Raw genomic sequence first — 26,154 nt, 5'->3', positions numbered from 1 at the left:
ATGGAGTAGGGATTTGTTGGCTTCTGAATTCAAACCATGAAAAGGACTAGATTAAGGATCAGCTGGATCCAGGGGCTCAGAGGCCTTCTCTTGCTTCCCTTACTTCTCTTTCTCTCTTGCTCTCCCCCTCTCCCTCTCCCTCCTCTGTATCTTCCTAGTTACTTCAATTTCTCTGGACAATTGGCCCCACACACTGGAAATATAACTACAAGCCACCCAGGCTTACGTCCCTATAGCCACATGGACAGCATGGAGGAAAAAAAGTCTGCAGCTCTTCATCAGTTGCAGTTAGAAAATGAAAGAATGCTCATTGGCCTAATGTGAGTCATGTTCTCATTCCTGGGCCAGTTATGTGACCAGAAGGCCAGTAAATGATGATTGGCTCTGACTCAGTCATGTACCCATCTCTCTTAGGAAAAAGAACCAAGAGTCATCCACCAGTTTCCAAAGAAAAGGACAGCAGGAAAAAGGCGGCGACAGGAAAAAGGCCTGGGCTTTGAACAAAACACATGTCCTCTACGTTACTTTAGTGGGGAAAATATTATGCAAGGCCCTATTATTCTTTATCATTTCAGATATTTGCAGCAACCAACAAGTTTCCTTCTACGATCTTGGAAAAGTGAAGACAAGAATTTGACTCCTGAAAGTATGTTAAATCTTTCCCCAAATTCTCAGAAGTTGAGAAAGTTTGCCATCCCAACTAATCACATCTCATTTCTAATGTTTTTTTGATTGTTGATGTTTTCACCTTAGTTGAAATCTTATGTGCAAAGAATTTTAAAAGGCAAATAGTTCTACAAGGGCTATTATGGAAAATGGTTGTTCTCCCACAGCTCTCCTCAAGTCCAGTTAACCACTTTTACTACTTATTTTGGTATTTACCTCCATACCACTAATCTCAAGCATAAACTTTTCTGAGTTTTTAGTTCTACACATTACCTACTGACTTCCTCTACTGAAAATTGGTATTTTTTATCTGTACACACACACACACACACATGCATACTTCCCAATCCTCTATGCCCTCAACATGTTTTTATCACAATTCTGGTTTAATAATTATTCCATTTTACATTATGATAATTATGTAAATGCTATTCCACTGCTGAGCCATGAATTATAATTATTATTTTTTCTTTCTGTACAACTTTATTTTTCCCAGAGTTAACATCTATCCGGAGTTTTTTTAATTTCACTTAGTTTTCTGGTTTTATTTTTTCCTTTTTTTTTTTTTTTAATGAATTTTCGTTACTTTATCTTCAAACCCTCCCCTGATTACCTAGCTTTCTTTTCAATACATTCAAACACTACCCATTTTATCTGTTGGAATTATCTCTTCCTGAACCTTCTGACTTACTCCAATCTTCTGGCTGCTCTCTTGGTCTGTTGCACAGATTCATCCAGGAATCTTCTTCCATCATCATCCTGAGAATTTCCCTCACTTCTCTCTTGTGTTAAATTCACTTTTTCTCAGAATCTAGATCTTCATCTTTTTACTTCTTTGTTCTGACAGAACAATTCTTGTGGTTGCTTTATGAGAAAAAACTCCATGGGAGGTAAAATGTTTGAGATCTAATATATCTGAAAAATGTATTTACACAATCCTTACACTTTACTGATACTTTGGGTGGGTATAGAATTCTAGGTTGGAGAGCACATGCAAAGTCCAAAGTCATTACAATTCCTGATTCTTTGTATATAACCTTCCCCTGCTCTGGAAACTTTTAGGCCCTTATTTTTGTCCCCAGTACTCAGAAATATCATCATGATGTACCCTGGTATAGATCTATTTTCATTCATTGTGGGATGCACTTGATGGTTCTTTTTATTCTAAACCCTCACATCCTTCAGGCCTAGAAAATGTTCTTGAATTATTTATCTGATAATTTTCCTCATTTTCATTCACTCAAATCTCAATTTCAGGCATTTCTATTCTTCAGATATTACCTCCTAGTCTGATCTAATTTTCTTATCTCTTTTCCTCCTATTTTACATTTCCTTGCTTTCTTATTCTAGTTTCTAAAAGATTTCCACATCCTTATTTTACTAAACCTTATATTGAGCTTGTGATTTGTGTCTTATTTTCCCAACAACTTTTTAGTTTTTATTCTTCCAATCATTCATTACAGCATTCTATTCTTTTCTTGTGAAAGCAAAATTATCTCTTATCTGACTTTTTATTTTTTCATTTTTATTCTCCTTAGATATTCTCTATTTCCTCAAATTTGTTTTTTGGTTTATGTGTCTGTCTATATTTTAGAGAAAAGTCATCCTCAGATGTCTGGTGAGCTTTAACTATCTATTCACATTTAAGATTATAGCACAAAAAAAGAGCTGATAGGAGCTCTGAATATATGGGTTGAGTTGTTGACTCTGGGTCTTATCCTAGATGATCTGGCTGAGTTGTTTCATTGGGAAACCCCTAATGTTAACACATTTAGGTCTTTTCTCTTGGACTACTCAGAAAGATCAGATACTAAATTTCTACTCTCATGCCTGGAAGTAGAAGCTGACTGCCAATATTTGGAGAATCAAGTGGGAGAAGAAAACCAAATTCTCAAATTCAAGTGATCCCCTTCTTTGCATTATGATATCCTTACCTTCTTATGTATATGATATCTCTTAGTTCACAGAATAAATTTCAAAACTTTCTGTTGTATTGGGAAAGGGGTATCCAGCTGTTCTTGGTAGGGGAAGAAACTGAGGATTCAACTCTGCTGTCTAATACAGTAGCCACTAACCACTGAAGCTATGCAGATTTAAACTAATGAAAACTTAGATTTAAAATTCAGTTCCTCAGTTGCGCTAGCCACATTTTAAGTGTACAATACCCACAAGTGGCTTGTGGCTGCAGTACTGAACGGCACAAATACAGAATATCTCTATAAATGCAGAAAGTTCTATTGGACAATGACTAATTGCTCCTCAAAAAGACTTTTGACCGATCCTCATGTTTCAGACCCATATTCACTGCCACTTCCAGAGATATCTGGTATCCCAATTCCTGGAGATTTTCAGGTACAAATCTAGTTGGTTTAGTGGCTTGTCCTGCCAGAATGATAACTCCATAAGAATAGTGATCTTTGATTTTGTTCATTAATGAATCCGAAGGACCAAGAAGAGTGTCTGGCACATGATAGATACTCCACAAATGCACATGGAATGCTAACTAAATGTTTCCCCCACTGTTGACTTATCAGATCTGAGAACTCTGACTCTTAAGTCAATTATCTACTCATCCTCTTGCCTTCCAGTTTTCAAAACATCATTGTTAATGTCTCCACTTCTGCTCTCTTTGATATCATGAGTCTATGTCTTACTACCATTTCAGAGGTAAATGTTTAGATTCAACAGCCATTTTTTTTTACACCAGAAGTGAGTTTCTAAATGAGGGGGAAAAAAATAAAAGAAATTTAGGATTCCAAAATTTTTAAAGGAAAATATAGCTTTTCTGGGGAAAAAAAAAATCCTTAAACAAATACCAGAGAAGCCAAAAAGAGTGAAACAGCATTAACAATTGTCATGTAAAGAAAGTCAACATACAGTTTAGGAAAATAATAATTTTGATGATGTTCCTAATTATGATAATACAATTATTATAGAACACATAAAGCAGTGCTTCTTTTTAATAAATGCAAATATTTAAGAATAAGATGAAATTTACAGTTTATGGGACCCCATTCATAAGGGTCTGTAGTGAATATTTGTCTCTCATTTTGGCTGCCAGTATCTGAACCCTCTTACTTTGCATGGGAAAGCTCCATGCCTGGTGAATAAGAGCATACTCTGCCACAGAAGGAAACAGTCACTTTCCCAGCTTCCCTTGTAGCAAGGGTGTAGGAATAGATCAAGCTTTGCTAATAAGATACACATGACCTAGACCCAGAATTGGTAGCCAATGACCCAAGGAACTAGGGATGGCCCAGGATCCATCCCACCGGAGAATCCACAGCACTCTGTTCTCATTGATCAATTCTGTTTTCAAACTGGAGGAACAGTTTTCAGCTGCATACCCAGTTCCAAGTCTATCCTCAGATCCTATCCAATATCCTTTTAACAGACTCTTTTTTTGTTTTAAAAGAAGAGTCAGTTTCTGCAACTAGCAAATAAAAACCTAGAGAAAGAATTCAGGCACCCTGTGTCAGGAACCTCTGGTTTAGACAGAAAATAATATAAGAAATACATAATACAACAGTTTTTCAAAGAAGAGTAATTTTCTAAAATTTATATAATTTTCTAGGAAATATAGGCAAAAATCCTAAGAGATGATTTTAGTGGAACTTTTCCTTGGCAGTAAAGCAAGAGTAGGTATACATTCACAAGCTAATAATATGGGTTTTTGTGTGTGTGTGTGTGTATGCCAGGAAAACCTTAGAAGAGTTGGCATATGTTGAGGGTATTCTTGGCCATCATATTGACTTAGAAAGAAATACAGTCTTGATAAATTGTCATCAGTGTTCCTAAGACCTGGAGAATCTTATCCCAAATAATAATTTATATAAGTTGCGATGAGAGCAAAATACGAAAAAAATGGAATGTTTACCTTTTGCTCTCTCAATCTAGAGCAATTATGCATGCTTGCTACTGAAAAATATTTCTATTAAAAATAAAGCCTAACTCTTAATATCCCAAAATAGGAAAAAAAGTTGCGAATAGAAGGCATCAATGCCAATTAAATATAAGGAAAGTCACTGGAGGTTGTCCACAGGGCTTGGTTGTGGGTGAGCCTTTCTCTGGTCCACTCTTCCTATAACATGGGTTTCAACTGCTCACTTTTAAGCCAAGAGAAACCTCTGCAACAGAGGCCTAAACAGTGTTTTAGATGATTATTTCTTATTATCCTGAGTAAAAAGTAAGAGAACTTTTGTTGTCAAAATTTCTTTTGACTGATTTCTGTTTCTGGAGTTCTGAATATTTTATTTTCTACCTAAAACTAAGACCCAATTTGGATGAAAAACCTATCTACATAGCTTCAAAGTATCTACCAAAATATTTATTAATTACTGGGTAGTTTTTAATATATATGTCCATGAATTCTCTGAGATTCCTCACTCCTCTCCTTATTATGGCCTGGACTTAGTGATTCACATATAATGAGTAGAGTATAGAAAGGAAAAAAATGGTAATTTTACAGTACAGAAACCTGGCAGTTGATCAAGGTTAACTTGGCCAGTCATAAGTCATGTTGCTAACATGTACCCCTCACAAGATGTGATAAGCAAACTTTAACCTCTATGCTATTCTTCCCAAAAATCCATAACCCAGTCTAATCATGAGAAAACATGAGACAATCCAAATTGAGGGACGTTCAACAAAATGATTAAACACTGCTCTTCAAAAGGGTCAAGGTCATTTAAAAAAAAATAAAACAAACAAGGAAAGCCTAAGAAAGTGTCACAGATTGGAGGACATGGCAGCTATATGCATGTGGTATCTTGAACTGGATCCTAGAAAGAAAAAGGACATTAGTGGAAAAATTGGTGACATCAGAAAAAAAGTCTGTAATTTAGTTAATAGTACTGCACCAACACTAATTTCTTAGTTTTGATAGTGTAACATGATTATGTGAAATGCTGTTAACATCAGCAGAAACTGAGCAAATTGTATACAGAACTCCCTGTACTATCTTTATAACAATACTGTAAATCTAAAATTATTTTAAAATAAAAAAAAATTAAAGAAATAATTTATTAAATATGGCTTGGATAAGAGATCCCTAAAATATTGCTTAATGGAGAGATATTTCAAGGTACAAGATTAAATTAATGCTTTATCCAAATTTATGACCTGCTTTTTATAGGGTTTAGCAGTATTTTTCTACACAGAAAGTACATCTTTGTCTTTCTCTGTGTAGCACGGTAAATTTGTGGTTTTTCACACCCATTCTAGAAGCATTTAATCTCTCTGTCAATGATCTATATATTTCAAGCTCCAGAAGATTCATTGAAGAAATACCCACATTCCAAAGCAGGTTAGCTCCCAAAATCTAGCCCCTCGGCAATCTGAGATAAGATTGATTTTTAAAGTATAATTGGGACCCATTTTCTCTGCAGGTCTGACTTCTATAGCCATAATATCAACTAGGTCCTCTAAGAATCTTCTTTAAAGTGATATAAGACATTACAATTGCATCAATTCTATCTTTATTATTATTAAAATACATCATTTTATCCTAAGCCAGAATGCCCCCTATTGGCTGATTTTGGGGGTAGAAAAAGTACTTGCTTTGGCTGTTTTTCTCAGAGCTATTCAAAAAAAGAAAGGCTAAGACTTAACACCTACTTTATTGAAATACCTTCACTCAGGGCATATGTATTGAGCAACTGTGTTTGGCCAGTCACTGTCCTAGGTACTAGGGATACCAAAATAAAAAGATGCAGTCCCTGATACAATACTTCAGCAAATGTTTGGTAATGCCTGGCAAAGGTGAACCTGCGTATATATTCTACCCAGATGTCCTGCTTCCGGCTATATCTATCCTAATGCCAGTCTTGCACACGTGCCAGAAGGCATGGGCAAGAATGTTCACAGAAGCCTTATTCATAATTGCAAAAAGTCATCATCAATAGCTTCAGTAAATAAAATATGATGCATTCATAAAATGGAATTTATACAACCATGAAAAAGTGAATGAACCATGACAAAACATATCAACAGAATAAATCTCATAAACATAACAGAAGAAAGCAGTGAGTTATAAATGAATACAAACAGAACAATTCCATTATAAGATGTTCAAAAACAGACCCAATTAAACAATATATTGCCTAGAGATACATACTTACGTGGCATTTTTTAAAAACCATAAAGAAAAGCAAGTTAATAATTAACATGAAATTCAGGATAATAGTTACCTACAGTGGGTAGGAGAGGCAGATGAGACCAGAGATGGACACATAGGGGATTTCTGAGTATTGGCAAAATCCTATGTCTAAGGTCTGGGTGACAGACACATGAGGGTTTGATTTTGTGGTGACTGTTCTTTAAACTGCACATATACATTTTAAACACTTTCGTATGTATGCTACAGTTCATCAAAATGTTTAAAATGTACTATGATAAAAATTTTTTAAATACTATAATAATAAAAATGAAGATGATGTAATAAGTTCCTTGTCTCCAAGCACCTGTTAAAACCTAGGTGCAAAATAATGCCACCAGTGCTACGACATTTTTAAATGAAGTCAAAATGAGAGAGGAATCAACTCTGCTTGAGCGATCAGGGAAGACTTCAAGGATGAGGTGACTCTTGAGCTTGAGAACGGTTATTCAGACAAAACACGGTAAAAGAAGCATGAATAAAGAACTCACAAAAAGGCCCAGAAAGTTAAAGGACTGTGTGCCACATTTTGGAATATTAATATGTTCCAGCTACTTTTGAGAGGCCGGCAGATGTAGCTAGCGAGGTAGGCAAGGGAAGATTAGTAAAAACATGCTATTCTTTGCTAAAAGAGGAGTTGGTCTCCATTCTGAGAAGCAATTAAGTTTACTCATTACTCATGAGTAAACTCAACAATTAAGTTTACTCAGCTATGAGTTTGGGGCAGTACTGCCAGTCCAGGGTGAGAGTAGAGAGGGAGGGTAGACAGGAGACCACAGCCACCATGTGAGAGATGCCATAGTTTAAATAAAGGCAGGGAATGTGGGGATGACGAAAAGAGGGAGTCTAGAGAGACTGAGGGTACAATTGACAATTTTTAGTGAGTTGGGGGATATTGAGATGAGGAAGAGGGAGGTGTCCAAGATGATCCCTGAGAATCTGGTTCGGATCAGGAATTCAGAAGGAGATAAAGAATTTCGAGGGAAGAGCAGAGGTGTTGGTGTAGAGGGGGGAAGTAAAAGGAGAGAGATAATGAGTCCAAGTTAGCATGTGATGACTCAGCACTGAAGTTTTGTGGAAGCCCCTCATGAGCCTACACTCAGTGGAGAGGAGGAAAATTAAAGGAGTAAGCTGGTTTATCTCTCTATGTACAATAAGAGACAGAATCGCAATAGCAAATTTCTTAGATTGTTTCTGGTTTTAAGGTATCTATGTTATCCTTACTCACTTGGTTCAACCAGAGTTGGATAGCAAATCATAGAAGAGATGGCACAAGTCTCATTAATACCAAAAAAAAGAAGTGGGGCTCTCATAGGGCACCAACAATGTGGATTTTCCGTGAAACTGTCATGTTATAGACCAAATGATGGTCTTTGATTTCACATGTCTTTAATAAATGCAAAAGCCTAGAGAATTCCCTAGGCACTTGGAGTAAGTCCTTCAGGTAAGCAATCTTAACTTAGAAATTGCAATGCAGCTGTTATCCATTCACTCTTCCTCATCCTCCAAAAAATTGCTCTGTGAAAATCTAAAGCAATTCACCCTATTACAGGAACTCAGATGGTTGCCCAGGCCCATGGGTTGTTTTATGATGGGAAGGTGGGCAGAGAGGAAAGAGGGCTGCACAAGTACAGGACAGTCAAAAGGGATGAAGCAAGCAAGCGCTGAAAGAGTACATAAGGCTCAAACATGCCAGGCCTTCATTCCCCCATTATCATTAAGACGAAGCAGCTGGAGTCAGACATGTCTACCTCCATGTCATTCCTTAATATTTATATTAAACTTTAAGCTACATAAAAATAGTTGTGGGATCAGAAAAACATATCAAGATATTGGTAAATAAACATTTGCATTCATTCTAAATACTGGAAACTAATAGAAGAAACTGAGAATGAGAATCTGTTGTGAGCAATCAAAATAGAATGGTTTTCCCTGAGCCCCATACAACCACAGACTCGATTCATCCAAAACACACTGCAAAATTGCGGCGCTGAAAGATTCAAGGAATTGGGGGAAGAGAGATTCTAATGATGAAGTTCATGAGTGCTTTACACTCTTGCTTTTACGCACTCACTCATAGACATATTCATTTCCTCCCATTGTCAGAACACACGGCCATTTACAAGGTGTAATTTTTTTAACATGGCATTCTCCATCCCCCGCCCCAAGTCAGCTTCAAAGCATCTACTATTGCAAATGGGGCAACACCATTCCCTCAATTGTTTTTTGTTGTTGTTGTTTGGTTTGGTTTGATTTGGTTTGAAATCTTGATGTCTTGTGCAAATGCACCCCAGAAAAAGCTGATATGCCAGCAGTCCCCAAGCATGAAACGAACATTGGAGAATAAACCAGACAGATTTGACCCGCTATCTAGCTGTGTCAGGGCCAGCCCTCGAAACGGTAATGCTATATAGCAAGGCACTCTGCATAAATGATATCCTTAATCATCATAGCAGACTTGCTACTGCATTATCTCTACAGACCAGGAAACAAGCTCAAGTGTGGTTACATCAAAAACTTGGTCAATACTTCTGGGTATTTATCTGAAGAAAACAAAAACACTAATTCAAACAGATATATGCGCCCCCGTGTTCATGGCAGCATTATCTACAATAGCCAACACGTGGAAACAACCAAAATGTCCATCAATGAAAGAATGGATGAGAGAAAAATGTAGTATATACAACAATGGAATGTTATTCAGTCATAAAAAAGAATCCAATCTTGCCATTTGTGACAACGGGGATGGACCTTGAAGACATTATGCTAAGTGAGTCAGAGAAAGCCAAATACTGCATGATCTCACTTTTATGTGGGATGAAAAAAAAAACAAACTAATAGATACAAGAATAAATAGGTGGTTGCCAGATTGGGGTTGGGGGTGTGAAATAGGTGAAGAAGTCAAAAGGTACAAATTTCTAGTTATAAAATATATGTCATGGAGATATAATGTATGGCATGGTGACAATAGATAGCAATACCATATTGTATATTTAAAAGTTGCTAAGCGAGTAAATCTTAAAAGTTCTCAACACAAGAAAAAATAATTTTGTAACTAGGTATGGTGATAGATGTTAACTGGACTACGACCATTTTGCAATATATACAAACATCAAATCATTATGTTGTACACCCAAAACTAATATAATGTTATATGTCAATTGTACCTCAAATTTAAAAAAAAAGAAAAGAAAAAAGAAAAGAAAAGAAGAGAAAAGGAAACTTAGCCAAGATCACATAGCAAGTAAAAAGTTGAAGCAGGACCCAGACCCAGACAGCCTGTCCCTGGGCATCCTGACATAATCACCTGCGCACCTGGCTTCATACCCTGGGAGATGGAGTTTCTCACCCACAGGAGAGTGAACATCAGGCAAACACAGATAAATCAAGTGTTTGGGGTAGAGGAGCATTCCAGTGCACTGGAAAATATTTTTAGTAAAATATTGGGTAGCATTGCATTTGAACATGGGAGTAGGGAATTGATTCAGAGGAAATTGTCCAAGCCATCAGTAGTAAAACTTAAGGAGCCAGACTCTCCTGGGAATAGGATATATTTGAGATGCCATTTGTTCTCAGAACTAAACAGCACACAGGGACAGAAAGAGACCAGGAGTCAACTAGATTTCTTGAATCGATTCTAAAGCTTCAGAGTTCAAAGATATTTATCAATAGGATCAATAAACTTCTCAAAACTTTCTTCAGTGGTGGGCAGTAGAAAGAACTTCCAACTAGGATTTAGAAGATTAGGCTCAAATCCCTGTTCAATGTCACTGGCTCTGTGTCTTCAATCATATAGATAAACCTCTCTGGGAGGCAAATGTGGTAACTGAAAAATAATTTTTTTAAAAAATCACTGGACTGCAGAAAACTGATCCAAGTCACAGCTCAGCCTAGTGCTAATGGGATTCTAATGTCTGCAAGGAGCTGCTATAAATGCAGTAACAAGTGCAAAGGCTAACTACAGAGGCTACATAAAATGATAGTACTTACCTCCACTAAAATAGAGTCAAACCAGGAGATCCTTCAAAATCCCTTCTTGGTCAGTCTTTACCCAATAATCCTTTGGTGAGAAAAGCTAAGAAACTGCTTGCTTCTCATGAGTACAGGCATACTTCAGAAATATTGCAGGTTTGGTTCCAGACCACCGCAATAAAGTGAGTGTCACAATAGAGTAGTAATCTTCTTGCTGGTGGAAGGTCTTGCCTTCAATTTGTAAAAAATGCAACTTCCATGAAGCACAATAAAGCAAAACACAATAAAACGAGGTATGCTTGTATCTACTAGGTGACAAGCAAGACCAGTTTCAAAGGTGTGCAACCTATGCAATTGCACAGGGCCCTGCACTTAGAAGGGCCTGTGATTGATGTAATGCTGTCACTACCTTCAGATTCTTAATTTTTGAACAAGAAGCCCCTAATTATCATTTCGCATTGAGTCCTGCAAATTATATAGCAATACTGGTGCATGGCACTATGCTTAGCGTCCAGGACATGGAGGACATGGCAATAAAACCGACCGGCATTCTCCAGAAGCTCCAAACAAGTATATTACTTCGGAACAAGATAATTAAGGGAAGATATTAAGTTGCATATTTTATACCTTAGTCCAAACTTAGATTTGCAAGCTCTAAAGATTAAAGTGGTTATTTATCCTCAGGACAGGTCCTGGTTTGCTTGCACATGAAACACTCCCCGCCCCCACCACCAGCACAAGCACCAGCACCAATAGACTTACCCAGCTGCACCCTTCTGAGATGTCTTCCTGGACTGGTACAGCTCCTTGAGGCAAGTCCACATAGCTACACCATGGACAAATGAGTGCTTAAAGCAGCAGTTCGTAAAGTGTGGTCCCCAGCCCGGCAGCATCAGCATCACTTGGGAGCTTACTAGGGATTCAAATTCTCAAGCACCGCCCCAGACCTACTGAATCAGAAACCCTGGGTGTGGCATACAGCAATCCGGGTTTTAACAAGCCTTCCAGGTGATTCTGATAAGTAGGCTAAAGTTTGAGAGCCACTAATCAAATTTAATCACTTTAAAATTTGTTTGATATCTTTCTTTTCTGTTCTTTTTTTTTTTTTTTTTTTGGCTGCTGAGGGTGTGTTTGGAGAATTGTTGGGGTTGGCCTTCCCAGCACCCTCCCCAATACTACAAACACCAGCAATTCTCCAAGACTGGATCTTTTTGTGTGTTTCCCACAAAATTCAATTTCATTCACACACTTTGTTTTTGCCTCTTCATTCAAGACACAATGCAGCATGGAGCCCCTTGTGAACAAACATCCCATTTGCACATGTCAAGTGTCTGATTCATTTAGACTTATCCCAATTGCTCAGTGTCTGTACCAGAAGCCTCCATGATTTCTTGATCTGAACAGCTGAGTTAATGCCCTTGGACAAAGGGGGCCTGGTGTTTGGGTGAGCTCCCATGGGTCTGACAGCCGCAAAGAGAAGCTTGTTGAATGTGCACATAAAAAGAGAAGAGATAGGAGGCAGAGACTCTGATCTTTACGACCCTCTGATTATCCTATTAGTTAAAGCATAAATCCATCCCCTGACCTAACAAAATACTATTTTACTTCCTTTTACTCCATATTTTATCTTTTATAGCCAATAAAATATAAAAATCTTACAAAGGTTATATTCTCATCAATTTTTGCACTAAAAGACAATAAATTAAGTGGAGGTCACAGCAGCTGCAACATAGACATCAGCTTGAAACTTTCTTAAAAGACAATCCTCCCTTCCCATCACTCGAGTGAGAGAGCTGCTAGTTAAAGACTTCTCCACTAAAATTAAATCCCAATTTTAATGGTATTGCTATTCAATTTCTTTAAGCAGTTAAGAGTCTAGCCTTTTCTCTTGTTTATTAAAAATTTGTTCTAGGGGCCAACAAATGAAAAAGAATGTAAAAACATGAGAACTTAAATATTTGTCAGGTACAAAAAAGAAAAGCTACACTGCTGAATTACTTCGAGTTCAATATCTTCCAGTTCTTGTAATAATTCCCAAACCTCCACAACACTAAAAAGTGACACACGAATAAATTCAAAATTTATTTTTAAACTTATATAAAAGTCATCGAACCAAGATTTATCAAAGTTCCATTACATGGATTAGTATTAAGCACCCAGAACAACACCTGGCACCTAACAAGGGTCCAGCAAGTGTTAGTTATCACTCTGAATCATTATTATTATTGTTGTTGTTGCTGCTGCTGTTACTGTTATGGTCTATAATACACTGGTATGTGCTAAGTATATACAACTACAAGCAAAACAGATGTGGCTCTCCTGGTCTCACAAGCTAGTGACAGAGACGGATATCAATCAAATAATCACACAAATCAATGTAAATTGCAAAATGTTGCAATGATGATATAAGCCAGGGGAAGGGCAGATGAAGAAAGCCCAGAGTAGTTACTTATCATTTTATGATTGTGAAACCTCTTGGATAAATAATTTGGACCAAATCACAACCCTTCCCCAGATGTTTTTCAAGATTCTTCTGTATTACTACATAAATTCCAAATGTACAGCCAAGAGGATTTGTAAGCAAATATTCATATTTCATTACTGTATCAGTCAACATTGGAAACATCTCCCCAATAACATTTCCAAATATAGAAACTGGAGTATTCCAAGAAACAAGCATATGTTTAGATACATTCAATGAATCTTCCATGAATTTTCCCAGAACTTTATGAATAAAAATTAAATTAAATTAAATGATAAGCTAAATTATGACTATTTTTAAATAATATGAAATTATTAATATGAAATTATCAAAATATTTTTAAAGCCCTTAAATTTTTTTAAAGCTATAGAGTAGGTTTTCTGGTGATTACACTTCGGTCCAAGAACGAAAAAAAAATGTGCTACTACAGAATATGGAGGCTCATTATTAAATAGAATCTGTTTAACTAGGAGAACTGGAGAAATTCAGAAGGGCCCAGTGATGTCTCCACTAGCAGTCGCACTGGAGCATGCTAGTGCTGGGAAGAATCCCTCAGATCATCTCCCAACTGTTTTATAGCCTGGCAGAAGGGCCTGGTCTCTGAGTCAGGCCCCTTCCCTCCATGTGGATTCCAGCTCTGCCTCTTCGTGTCTGAACTTGGAGCAAATAGCTTAGCCTTTTTCAGTTTCAGTGTCCTGCTCTGTAAAATGGGTACCTACCTCGTAAGGAGGTGGTGAACATCAGGTGAGAGAATACTTGCAAATGCTTCTTACCATAGTGCTGAAATAGAGTGAGCACTAGTTAGCAATAGTGCAAGCCTCTCATAATTCTATCTCCTAATGAGATAAGATCCAAAATTACAACTACAACAAAACGAACAAACCTGTAAACTCAGTTTCCACTGTTATGAACTTCCACTTGGGTGGGCATAATAGACCTCACCTAGGATTACACTTGGGGCACCTAGGGATCAGTGGGCCTCACTGGAGAAGATGGTGGTTAGCTCCTGGGAAGCACACTTCCTCACAGGCCCGACCTCCTGACATACTCAGCCCTGGGGCACACCTCATGGAACAATTTAGTACCAGAGTAAAGATCTCAGCTAAACCAATAGGTTGGGCAGAACTTGGCCCTGCACAGTTATTTCATCAAGTGCATTATCTATATGTAATAGCAATCAATTCAGATGTGCTAAAAACTTATTCCCATAGACCACTCATGATGAAAAAAATATCTTTAAACGGTCATCCAATATCCTTTCTTTCATCCATTTAAAACACCGATTAACTGCATGCTGTGTGCCACACTCTGTGCTCAGCCCTAGATATAAAGGTGCACAAGACTAGGTCTTTGTCAACAAGGTGTTTATGGTCCTGGAGGAGGAGGATGTTTAATAGATAATTTTAATATAATGTAGTCAGTATAATGGAAAAGTTATACAGGTGTTATGTTTTTCCTTTTAGAAATGTGAACCGAAAGAAAATATCTAAGATTTAAAGAAAAAATGCTCTTCCAAAATAACTAGACTACCATATTTCATTAGGTAATTAATATACATCAATTGTAAAAGAACCACAAAATGACGCAAAAAAGGAAAATGTAACCTATAATCTCACTGTCTGAAGTAACTACTGTTAACATTTAGCTGCATGACCTTCCGGATTTTAAAATATATTTCTATTTCTAAATAAGATATGAGATCATTTTATACAGAGTATAAAAATATGAGTTTTCACTTATCAACAAACATGCAAAACATACAAATATATTTTTGGAGTATTAAATATTCCTTTAATTTATTATTTTAAGTGACTGCAAAGTATTCCACTATTAGTTCCATAATTTACTTACCTTTTACTATTGGATATTGAGACCATTTCCAATTTTTTTGGCTGTCATAAACACAATGACATTTTTTTCTGACACCTTTATTTTTTATTTTTATTTTTGATTAAATTTATTGGGATGACATTGGTTAATAACATCATAGAAGTTTTAAGTGTGCAATTCTGTAATACATCATCTATATATTGCATTGTGTTCTCACCATCCATAGTCTAGTCACCATGTATTTGACCCCTTTGACCCTCTTCATCTTCCTCTCACTCCCATTTCCCTCTGGTAACCATCCTTCTGTTGTGTCTATGAGTTTGTTTGTTTGTTCATTTGTGCTGTATGTTTTATATGCCACATGAGCGAAATCATAAGATTCTTGTCCTTTTCCATCTGACTTATTTTGCTAAGCATGATACTATCAAGATCCCTCCATGTTGTAGCAAATGGCAGTATTTCATCCTTTATCATGGCTGGGTAGTATTCCATTTTGTACATGTACCACATCTTCTTTATCCAATCATCCATCAAAGGGCACTTTGGTTGTTTCCATGTCTTGTCTACTGTGAATAATGCTGCAATAAACAGAGGGATACATATATCTTTACAAATAAATGTTTTTAAATATTGGGAGTAGATATCCAGAAAAGGAATTGTTGGGTCATATGGTAGCTCTATTCTTAATATTTTGACCCATTTTGAGTTAATATTTGTGTATGGTGTCAAATAGCAGTCTAGTTTTATACTTTCGCATGCAGCTTTCCAATTTTCCCAGTATCATCTATTGAAGAGGCTTTCTTTTCCCCATTGTATGTTTTTCAACCCTTTATCAAAAATTAGTTGCCCAGATACATGTGGGTTTATTTCTTGGCTTTCAATTTTGTTCTACTGGCCTGTGTGTCTGTTTTTCTGCCAATACCATACTGTTTTGATTATTGTGGATTTGAGGTATAATTTGAAGTCAGTGAGTGTGATATCTCTAGTTCTGTTCTCTTTTTTCAGAATTGCTTTGGCTATTCGGGGTCTTCTGTGGTTCCATACAAATTTGAGGAATTTCTTGTTCTATTTCTTTGAAAATTACCATTGGTATTTTGATGGGGATTGCATTAAATCTGTATATTGCTTTAGGTAATATGGCCATTTACCTGTTAACTCTTCCAATCAATGAACACGGAATATCATTCCATTTCTTTGTGTCTTCTTTAATTTCTTTCAACAATGTCCTATAATTTTTAATATATAGGTTCTTCACATCTTCATTAAGTTTTATTCCTAGTTTTTTTATTTTTTGTTTCAATTACAAATGAAATTTTCTTCATTTCTTTTTCTAATATTTCATCGTTAGTATATAGGAATGCAATGGATTTTTGTACATTGACTTTGTATCTTGCAACTTTGTATTCATTTATTGTTTTGGGTGGAATCTTTAGGGTTTTCTTTATATAGGGTTTCTATAGGGTTTTTGACACCAGCAAAAAGTGACAATTTTATGTCTTCATTCCCAATTTGAATACCTTTTATTTCTTCCTCTTGCCTGATTGCTCTAATAAGACTTCCAGTGCTATGTAAAATAACAGTGGTGAGAGTGGGCCTTCTTGCCTCGTTACTGATCTTAGATGAAAAGCTTTCAGTTTTTCATCACTGAGTATGATATTAGCAGAGGGTTTGTCACATATGGCCTTTATTGTGTTGAGGTACTTTCTTTCTATACCCATTTTATTGTTGTATCTTGTCAAATGCTTTTTCTGCATCTATTGATATGATCATGATTTTTATCCCTGATTTTGTTAATGTAGTATATCACATTGATTGATTTGCATATGTTGAACAATCCTTGCGCCCCTGGAATGAACTCCACTTGATCATGACGTATTATCCTTTAATGTACTGTTGTATTTGATTTGCTATTATTTTGTTTAGGATTTTTGCATCTATATTTGTCATATTGGTCTGTTATCTTAGTTTGGTGGTATTCTATAACTTCTTCTTCTGTTTACTTTTTTATGTTATGTGGATGACATTTTTATTCATATATCTTTTTGAACTAGTTCAATTATTTCTGCAGAATAACTTCCTGGAAAATGGGATTGTTGGATCGAAGAGTATGTACATTTTTAAGACTTTGATACCTGTTACCAAATTGCCCTCCAAAAAGGTTGTACGATTAAATACCACCATTTCCCCACATCTTCACCCTCACAGTGTAGTAATCACTATTTTTATTCTTTGCATTTAGTATTTTTAAATGTAATGTGCCCACTTTAGCAAAAAATGTTGCTTACAAGAGCATCTTTTTTAGAAGTAGTTATGACACCTGTTAAAATTAGGCAGCTTTGAGTTGCCCAGTAACTCCAGTTTGGGTTTCGGGCATCAGTGCTTCTCAAATTCTACAAGGCATAGACATCACCTGGAAATCTTGTTGAACTGCAGATTCTAATTCAGTAGGTCTGGGGTTGTGGGGTGGAGACTGAGATGCTGCATTTCTTACCAGCTCCAGGTGATGCCAATAATGCTGGGCCAAGAACTACATTTTGAGGAACAAGGAGCACAGTTTCTTTTTCTCCTCTTATCAAGGCCCCTCCAATTCCCTAAAATATGCCTTCATTTTCTCAGCAATTTCTTCCTCAAAGGTGCACTGCAGGGTTGAAATTATTCGACCACCAATTCATTGTATTGTCTTAAACAATTCACTGAGCTTCGAATGACCTCAGTTTATACATGTGCAAAATGAAAAGCTTGGAGTATCAGGACTTTAAGTTCCTTCCCATCTCCAAAAGCAAAAGAAGTTCTCTCTGCCCAAGTATACCAAGGCACATCCTAAATCCCTTCTCATTAGCACAATTTTGTGTGTCTTCTTTCCTTTACCCCACAGGACTGAACTCAGAAGTGAGGCCAACCAACGAGCTGACATTCAAGCAGCTGGTGACAGCCACATCCCCAGTAAAAAGCACCCCTGAAAGTGACAGTCTACTCCAGCTGACATTTCTCCTGGTAGTACCCAGTCATAACAATGTACATCATTTTCTCTTCCTAAAAGAAAGAGATTTAACAAGAACCTCAGGTTAATTCACCCAGTAAAGGAACAAAGAGTGGAATAAAGATATAGACAAAAAGATTGCATCTATAAATACCTTGCCAAAGAGCCTCCAGAAATCAGCTCTAGGCACAGGCAGTGCCAGTGTCCTTGATAATATTTCACTTGTAGTGGATACTCCCTTCTATTCTGGTTTTCCATCTTGCTTTTCTGCAACATTAAAAGGTGGGCAGAAGCAGAACATGGTACTTAATGTCTGAGCTGACAGCAGTGGTTGTCAAATATGATATAGAATCTATAGACAAATTTTCTTATTGATGAAAACAAATGAAAATGCTGTAGTTCTTGTTCTGTAAGAACATTAAACATGTGTTATCTACCATAACAGAAGACAGATTTTAATGCTCCCTAGTTCCAGTTATCCAATAAGACCATGAATGGTTGTTTACTTCAATTCTCTGTTTTTGAAAGACTTGGCAGAAATGACTTATTTTTAGTAACAGTGCACTTGTCCCCAGAACTTTTTTCTCCTGTTTCTTTCCATTTACTGGTAAGAGAGTTTAATTTGCTCACAAATCTTTTTTTCTCACTTCAATTTCCTGTAGCTTCCTTTAAATGACTCCTAAGTATTTTTTGACTCCTAAGTGAACTCTTTAAAAAAGTACCAAACTCCTTTGGTTTTCTTTTATACAGATGGTGTCCTGCCCTTCTTTCCAGCGTCTCCCAGACTCCCACAAAGTCAGGAAGCTTTGGTTTCTTAAATTAGGCCTGAATTAAGCATGTTGAGCAACTCTAATCAAGAACATCAGCCTACCTGCAAGAACCTAAAAAATAATCAACAAAAAGAAATCAGCTAACATCTTCCATGTTTAATGTTTATGCTGTTGGGCATTCCTCTGAACCCATTTCCCCTGTGCCAGGCTTCAAGTCCCTGGATTTTTGCTGTTTGTCACCTCTTGCTCTCCCGTTTAGAGGTAGAACCCAGCCAAGACACATTCCTCTGAAGGGCTGCTGCCCTAATTCCTCTTGATCACTTTGCAGCTTGTCAGGGCGATCCAAGCAATAAGATCAGTAAGGAAACAAATTCCAACTTATTAGGTCCTGTTTAATCCTAAACCCACACCATCCAAGATTTCGGCTACATGATGTTGGCTCTGCACAAGAGAAGTAGAGTTTTCTTACGAAAATAAATTAGACAAGCAAACAGATGAAAGAGAAAATGGATGTGCAAGTGCTAAAATCTTCTCGAGAGCCTTCAATATGGTCAGCAAGCTAAACAAAAGGCAATGGTTTCTTTCCCTTTCTTCTTTAGTTTTTTATTCTCTACTCTCCGTTTACCCTGCAACAAGACAAATCTTTTTCTTTCGATGAATATTTTTCAGATACTATTTTTCAATTAGGTTTTATTTCTTTGGTATGCCGGGGTTTTGTTTTCCACACGGAAATTATAACGTGCACTAAAGATGGCAAATGCAAGTCATAGGAGTCGCCTTGCTACAATCCATCAGCTGTGATAATATCAAGATGAATACATTGCCAGGAACCTGTACCTAGCATTTCATTTACTCTACTCCCTCCCCTGAGAGAGGCTCCACCAGGGATTACATTATTATTCAAGCTTCCTGGACTCACTCCAAATGCAGATTGCAACTACCATTCAAAGGGAAACTTATAAAAGGTGATAGGAAATAGACCTTCTACAGAACATTTTTTTTTAATAAAATTAACCTTTTCAGAGTTTAATTCCATTCTACATACCCATAAATAGATCGGCTTTCAGGAACTAAAAACTAATCCTATAGTAATAACACAAAGCCCGATTTCTCATTCCATACGATCATTAATATTGCTTTAAAAATCACAAGAAATCTCTTCGACTTCTTAAGCTTTGTAATTCATTTCTATACACCGATTCAAGAAACCTCATTAATTTAGGTGGCCTTTTTGCCGTACATCTAAGGCATGCAAATATTTGGAATTTTTACCTTAGATCAGAGGTTAAGAAAAATTAACTTTTCAGTTTCAGGAAGGATTTATGAATGTAGAAAAATGCTTTCGACAATAACACGTTTATGTGATCTAATTTGAAAAGAAAATAGGCTATTCAGAATATATGAAGTAAAAAGTGAAAGGAAAGAAAAGAGAAGTTTTATATAAATGGTGTGGGTATTTTTAAGAAATAAAAAATGTCTTGTTGCCTCAACATTTTTTTCCTACAACCCAGTTTCAGTATTCCAATCAAATGTACAATGGAAGAGCTTTGATTTGGGAGAGAAAAAAATCCTTTGAACACTGATCGACACACAGTTTGTGCAATTATTGTACGTAGACTTAACTCCCTATGCTCTACTCTCAATTCCTCGATGGACTGAGATGCCTTTTCCATTGAGCTGGGTTGACAATTATCCTTAAACAAGTGAAACTTCAAAGGCTGCTCAATAGGTATTTTCTGTTCTTCATTAGAACTCATAAATGTATAACCTGCACATAAACAAGTCACTCTACCTAATTAAATGGAATCTCTTCGTCTCTATTAAAAATTTAGAAGTGCTGCCTGAGTATAAACATGTCATCTGAGAAGGGGCAGGGACATTCTCATAATATCTGTGAATAACCAGCTCAATTTCCTTTAAGCAAAGCCATGTTAATAATAGCACAGATGCACACAAATTTTTCTAATTATTTTATTATCAGTAGAGATTGTTTAAATGTAAAGGTATTCATTGCTGGCAATGATGCCTTCGAGTGTTATCTGTGCACTAGAGAAATGTAGTCTGGGCTCTTTAATTTACTTCAGAGACTTTCATACAGCCTTTCCCCCACTTTCTTTTTCAAACGTCTGTATTCTGGAAGAGGTAATGACATTTTCTCTGCGAGCTATATCTAGACTGGAGAGTGGGGTTGGTTGTTTTTTTAAATCACATATCTAGACAGATCTTAGAAGGATAATCCAAAAAAGCTCTAATTTGGAAATGGAAATGTTCCTAAAATGTTTTGAGTTTGTGTTGTTTGGTCTGTTGTTAAAGGAAGTAAAGGTTTTGAAACTCTTTGCACCTTTTTTGGAAATAGATGAAGGATTTATAAAGCACCTCCACCTAATCAAAGTAGTTTAACTTGTATTCAGAATTCACTTTCCAGGCTACCAACATTCTTTTAAAAAATCTCCTTTCATGCAGTTTGAAACAATATTTGTGACAGTGAGCTTTATGTCATAAGACCAGCCAGAAATCGCAGCATGTAAAGTTTGAGGGGAAGGATGTACATTTTTGAGCCGTGAGGTGTTTTGTTACAGTGCCCTCTTGTGGTCAAACATTATCAAAACAATTTCTGTTCTACATTTTTTTTAAAGTAACACTTGACAACTCACAGAAGCATAATTTTGACAAAGATATGCTATAATTCCGGGTTGAACTTTCCAGTACCTTGTTGGATTTTAGATCCTCTACTCTTCCCCAAAAACACCTCAAATTACATTCACTCAAGCAAAGAGGAATGTATGAGAGTTCTTATTACATGTATGAGAACTCTTCAAATATATACACACAAATTATACACAAATGCAAAGCAATTGTTCCTTAGTGATTTGGGAACAGAGAAAGTCTTCTTCATGAAATGACACCCAACCCAAATGCCATGGAAGGAATGGTTTATTTCCCAAGTATTAACACCATTGTCAGATAGTGACAGCATGAAGTTGATGTAGCAGCTGCAGGCTGGGTGGATCATGTCACCCATCATTGCCTGAGATGCTGACTGCACCCAGCTGCAAGGAGAACACATATCGCCAGTGAAGCAAGGGCCCAGCTGCCTCAATCCTTGAGTGTAAGTGGGAGTGTGTTTTCTCTGATACCCCCTCCAACAGGGCTATAGGAATTCAAAGTGAGGATAAAAATATTGATGGAAGTAATTTTATTCAAGTATTTTGATAATTTGTTAATTATGCAAAATATAAACCATTCCACAGCTTCAGAATGCTCTACCTAGAGCTTTCACAAAAAATAAGAATCTTTGTGATAAATCCTGCCTTTGGCCAGAAAGCCAGTGTTACGAAGGATTAAGAAATGAGGCTTTCTCTTTGATACATCAAATTTCAGATCTTCAAGGGACGCTGGAGATTATACATTTCAAACTTGTCATTTTACAGACTTAAAGAAAAAAAAAACAATACGATGTAGGGTTTTGTCCAGAGTCTCATGGTTAAAAAAAAAAAAAAAAAAACAGCAAACCTGGGATCCGAAGGGGATCTCACAGCTATAATTAGCTATAATTAGCATGACCTCCTTAGTTCCATCTCTCAAACAAGTTTTCTGGCATCCAATTCTCTATCCTGGCCTCTCATCTACAATCTGGCTCAATCGGTCCCTGAACTCTTACTAAAACTTTTTTGCTACTGACTGGACTGTCTTGGTTTTTTCTTCACAATGATAAGTAAATGATAACTATATTCTTTAAGACAAGACTAGCAATTGAAAACATCAAACTCATTATGACACTGAATATAAAACATCCTTCCTAGAAACTTCCCAAATTCCCATTCCATGTGCACTCAGTCACTGTGGGACTGGTCAGTCAAATTTCTATACAAAATGGAATCAGAGTACATTAAGGAACTGATAATGTGCCATTTTTTATTATAAATGTCAATATCAATACCATGCTATGACTAACTTTATATGTAATTAAGAAGTACTTTTCAGTCATTTATGACAATAAAAGCCCATAGAATAATTCATTGTAGGTAAAAGAATTGAAGAGAGTTCGGTCATCAGTTGCCCTCAGCTGATACATAGAGATGTGTCTACAAGCAGAAAGATTCTATGGGGTTGATGGGCTTCCACCAAGATCTGATGTGGTTGTGGTAGTAATAGAGATGCCCACAAGATGGCACTCTTCTTTATGTTTAATTCATCATAAGCGAAAAAACAAAACAGTAGTGATTTTCAGACAGTCTAGAATAGAGTGGTGAAATATGTAGCCAATTTCATATACTGTCATGTTCAATGTTGTAACATGCATTATAGTCATGAAATTCTTCCCCCCACTTCCTTGAGACCTAGGTATGGGACATGGAGAGCTACTACCTGGCTTCCCCAGGCCTTGGGAGGCGCGTACGTGCGTTCATGCATGCGTGCGTTCATGCGTGCGTGCGTCTGTACTGCATGAGTCTATATTTTTCCTAAAAGGTGAATTCTATCTCAAATGTATGCTAATTAGACTCTCTCCTGTCTTAAGAGTTTTCTATCTTTAAGGCTAAAGCAGAAGCTCCCCAACCAAATTCCTATCCTTGTTGCACACACACACACACACACACACACACACGCACGCACGCACACACACACACAAAGCAGTTCCTCTTCTGTGCTACTGAGAAAACAGAGTGTAGTTCTCTTTAGTAAGTAGCAGATAACATCTGATTGGCAGGAAAATGGGTGAATAAAAACAATACATGGAGGTTATAAGACCTCAGTGACAGCGGCGGAGTACTCAAAGCTTTCTTCCACAGGACTCTTGTTCCACAAACTGAACAGGAATATTTTGCAAACAAGAAAAAATAAATGTTGGCTTTTCAACACATGGTGCTAGACCAACTGAATATCCATATGCAAAAAGATGAACCTAGACATAGACGCACACCTTACACAAAAATTAACTCAGAATGGATGGTAATCCTAAATGTAATATGAAAAACTATAAAAACTTCTTGAAGAAAACATAGAAAAGCTACATGAGCTTGAGTTTGGTGATGAGTTTTTAAATACAACATCAATAGCACAGTCTACGAATGAAAAAAAATGATAAATTAAACTTCATTAAAATTAATACTGCTCTGTGAAAGATGCTGTTAATAGAATGAAAAGACAAGGCATGGACTAGAAGAAATATGTGCAGAACATATATCTAATAAAGGGCTTATATCTAAAATATGAAAGAGTTCTTTTATCGGGGCAATCACTTCATAAGATCACTTCACTATGTTGTACACCTGAAACTAATATAATATTTTATGTCAAGTGTAACTGAAAAATAAACTTAAAAAAGAACACACACACAAACAGAACTCTTAAAAGTCAACCAAAAGAAAAAGAAAAAGGGAGCAAAAGGTATGAACAGACACCTCACTAAAGAAAATATACAGATGGCAAATAAGCATTTGAAGAGGTACTCACATCATTTGTCATTAGAGAATTACAAACAAAAACAACAATGAGATACCACTACGCAACTATTAGAATGACTACATCCAAAAAAACTGACAACCCCAAATGCTGGCAAGGATGCAGAGCAATGGAAACACTCATTCATTGCTGATAGGAATTCAAAATGGTACAGCCACTTTGAAAGACAGGTTTTCAGTTTCTTACAAAATTATACATAGTCTTATCATATGACTCAGCGATTGTACTCCTAGATATTTATCCAAATAAGCTGAAATGTATGTCCCTACAAAAATCTGCAGAGATGTGTATAACAGCTTTATTCATAACTGCCAAAAACTAGAAGTGGCTAATATGTCCCTTACTAGGTGAATGGATAAACAAACTGTGGTATATCCAGACAATGGAATATTACCCAGTTATAAAAAGAAACAAGCTGTAGAGCCACTAAATGACATGGATGGATCTTAAATGCATATTGCTAAATGAAAGAAGCCCGCCTGAAAAAGCTACCTACTGTTTTGATTCAAATTATATAACATTCTGGAAAGACAAAACCACAAAGCTGATAAACAAATCAGTGGTTGCCCCTCCGGGATGAGGTTGAGTAGATGAAGTGCAATGGATTATGGGGGTGGTAAAACTATTCTGTGTGATACTATAAATTAGAAAAAGTTATTTAGGAGGCAAGGGGATTCCAGAATGAAATACAAAATGTGACAAACAACCCAACCATATTACAAATGTGTGAACTTCATCAAGGGGGTTGGGCAGGAGTGGTGCTGATCTAAGCAACTTAGGAAATGAATAGAATCTGTCACACCAAAGGAAGAAGGAACTGCTCACAGCATTGTACTCTAAATGATAAAGCCGTTTCCTTGGAGATAAGGGTTAACATCTGATGTTGCTGTACATGCATACAGGAACTGAACAATTAAGTAATGGTTGGCAAATGGGAGTAACCAGGTTTCTCACTGTTGGAGCGGGAATTTACAGATAAACAAGGAGAGGAGGCAAGAATGATCCAAGTAATGATGGATTAGAGTTGGAGATATCAGTATGAACTCATGTTTAGCTTAATGTAGGTATAGATGGTTACATATAGAAAATTTTATACATATGTGTATATATACAGGTTATTAGTATATACATATTTCCTTGCTCTTTCAGCTGAGAGGATCTAGAAGCAATGACATTCCAGTAGCAATAAGCACATCTAATGCCCAGATGTCTGATACCATCCTCCAACAAATGGAAGGCTTCCTTTGAAAAATGGCAGATTCAAAGACTGGGGCAGAAAACATATAAGATGAACTTAGAGCACCTTGTAGTGCCAGAAAGTAAAGAAGTGCTAAGAAAAAGAAATCTAGGTTGATGTGTCAAAGGGACACAAGAGCCAATTGAAAGAGTTCCCAGCGGCCAAAGCTGGAACAATTTGAGCAACAAAATAAAGTGGTACGGGCATACCTGAGAGATACTGCGATTCCAGTTCCAGACCACCTCAATAAAGCGAGTCATAATTTTTTTTTTTTTTTTGCTGGTGGAGGGTCTTGCCTCCAATTTGTAAAAATTGCAACATCTTGCTGGTGGAGGGTCTTGCCTTCGATTTGTAAAAATTGCAACATCCGTGATGTGCAAAAAAGTGAAGCACAATAATATGAGGTATGCCTGTATTGGATTATAACCCAAAGTATGAGATAAATATTCACGAACCCATGACATAAATTAATGACCAAGTAAATAAATAAATAGGGGAAAGAGACAAATCCACTGTGCTGAATTCCAAATAACTTGTGTAGCTACTCCATGCTCAAGGAGGTAGCACAGTACTCCCCACTCCTTAAGTGTGACTTCCTTC

General features: G+C 36.7%; 1 pseudogene; it reads left to right on the top strand.

The window, feature by feature from the left end:
• Positions 1-240: 240 nt before the first annotated feature.
• LOC102895693 overlaps positions 241-26,154 on the top strand; it is a 28,607-nt pseudogene continuing 2,693 nt past the window's right edge.

The sequence above is a fragment of the Pteropus alecto genome, unplaced genomic scaffold (genome assembly GCF_000325575.1).
Source record: "Pteropus alecto unplaced genomic scaffold, ASM32557v1 scaffold86, whole genome shotgun sequence".
NCBI classification, from domain to species: domain Eukaryota; kingdom Metazoa; phylum Chordata; class Mammalia; order Chiroptera; family Pteropodidae; genus Pteropus; species Pteropus alecto.
This window is presented reverse-complemented; position numbering and strand designations above follow the sequence as displayed.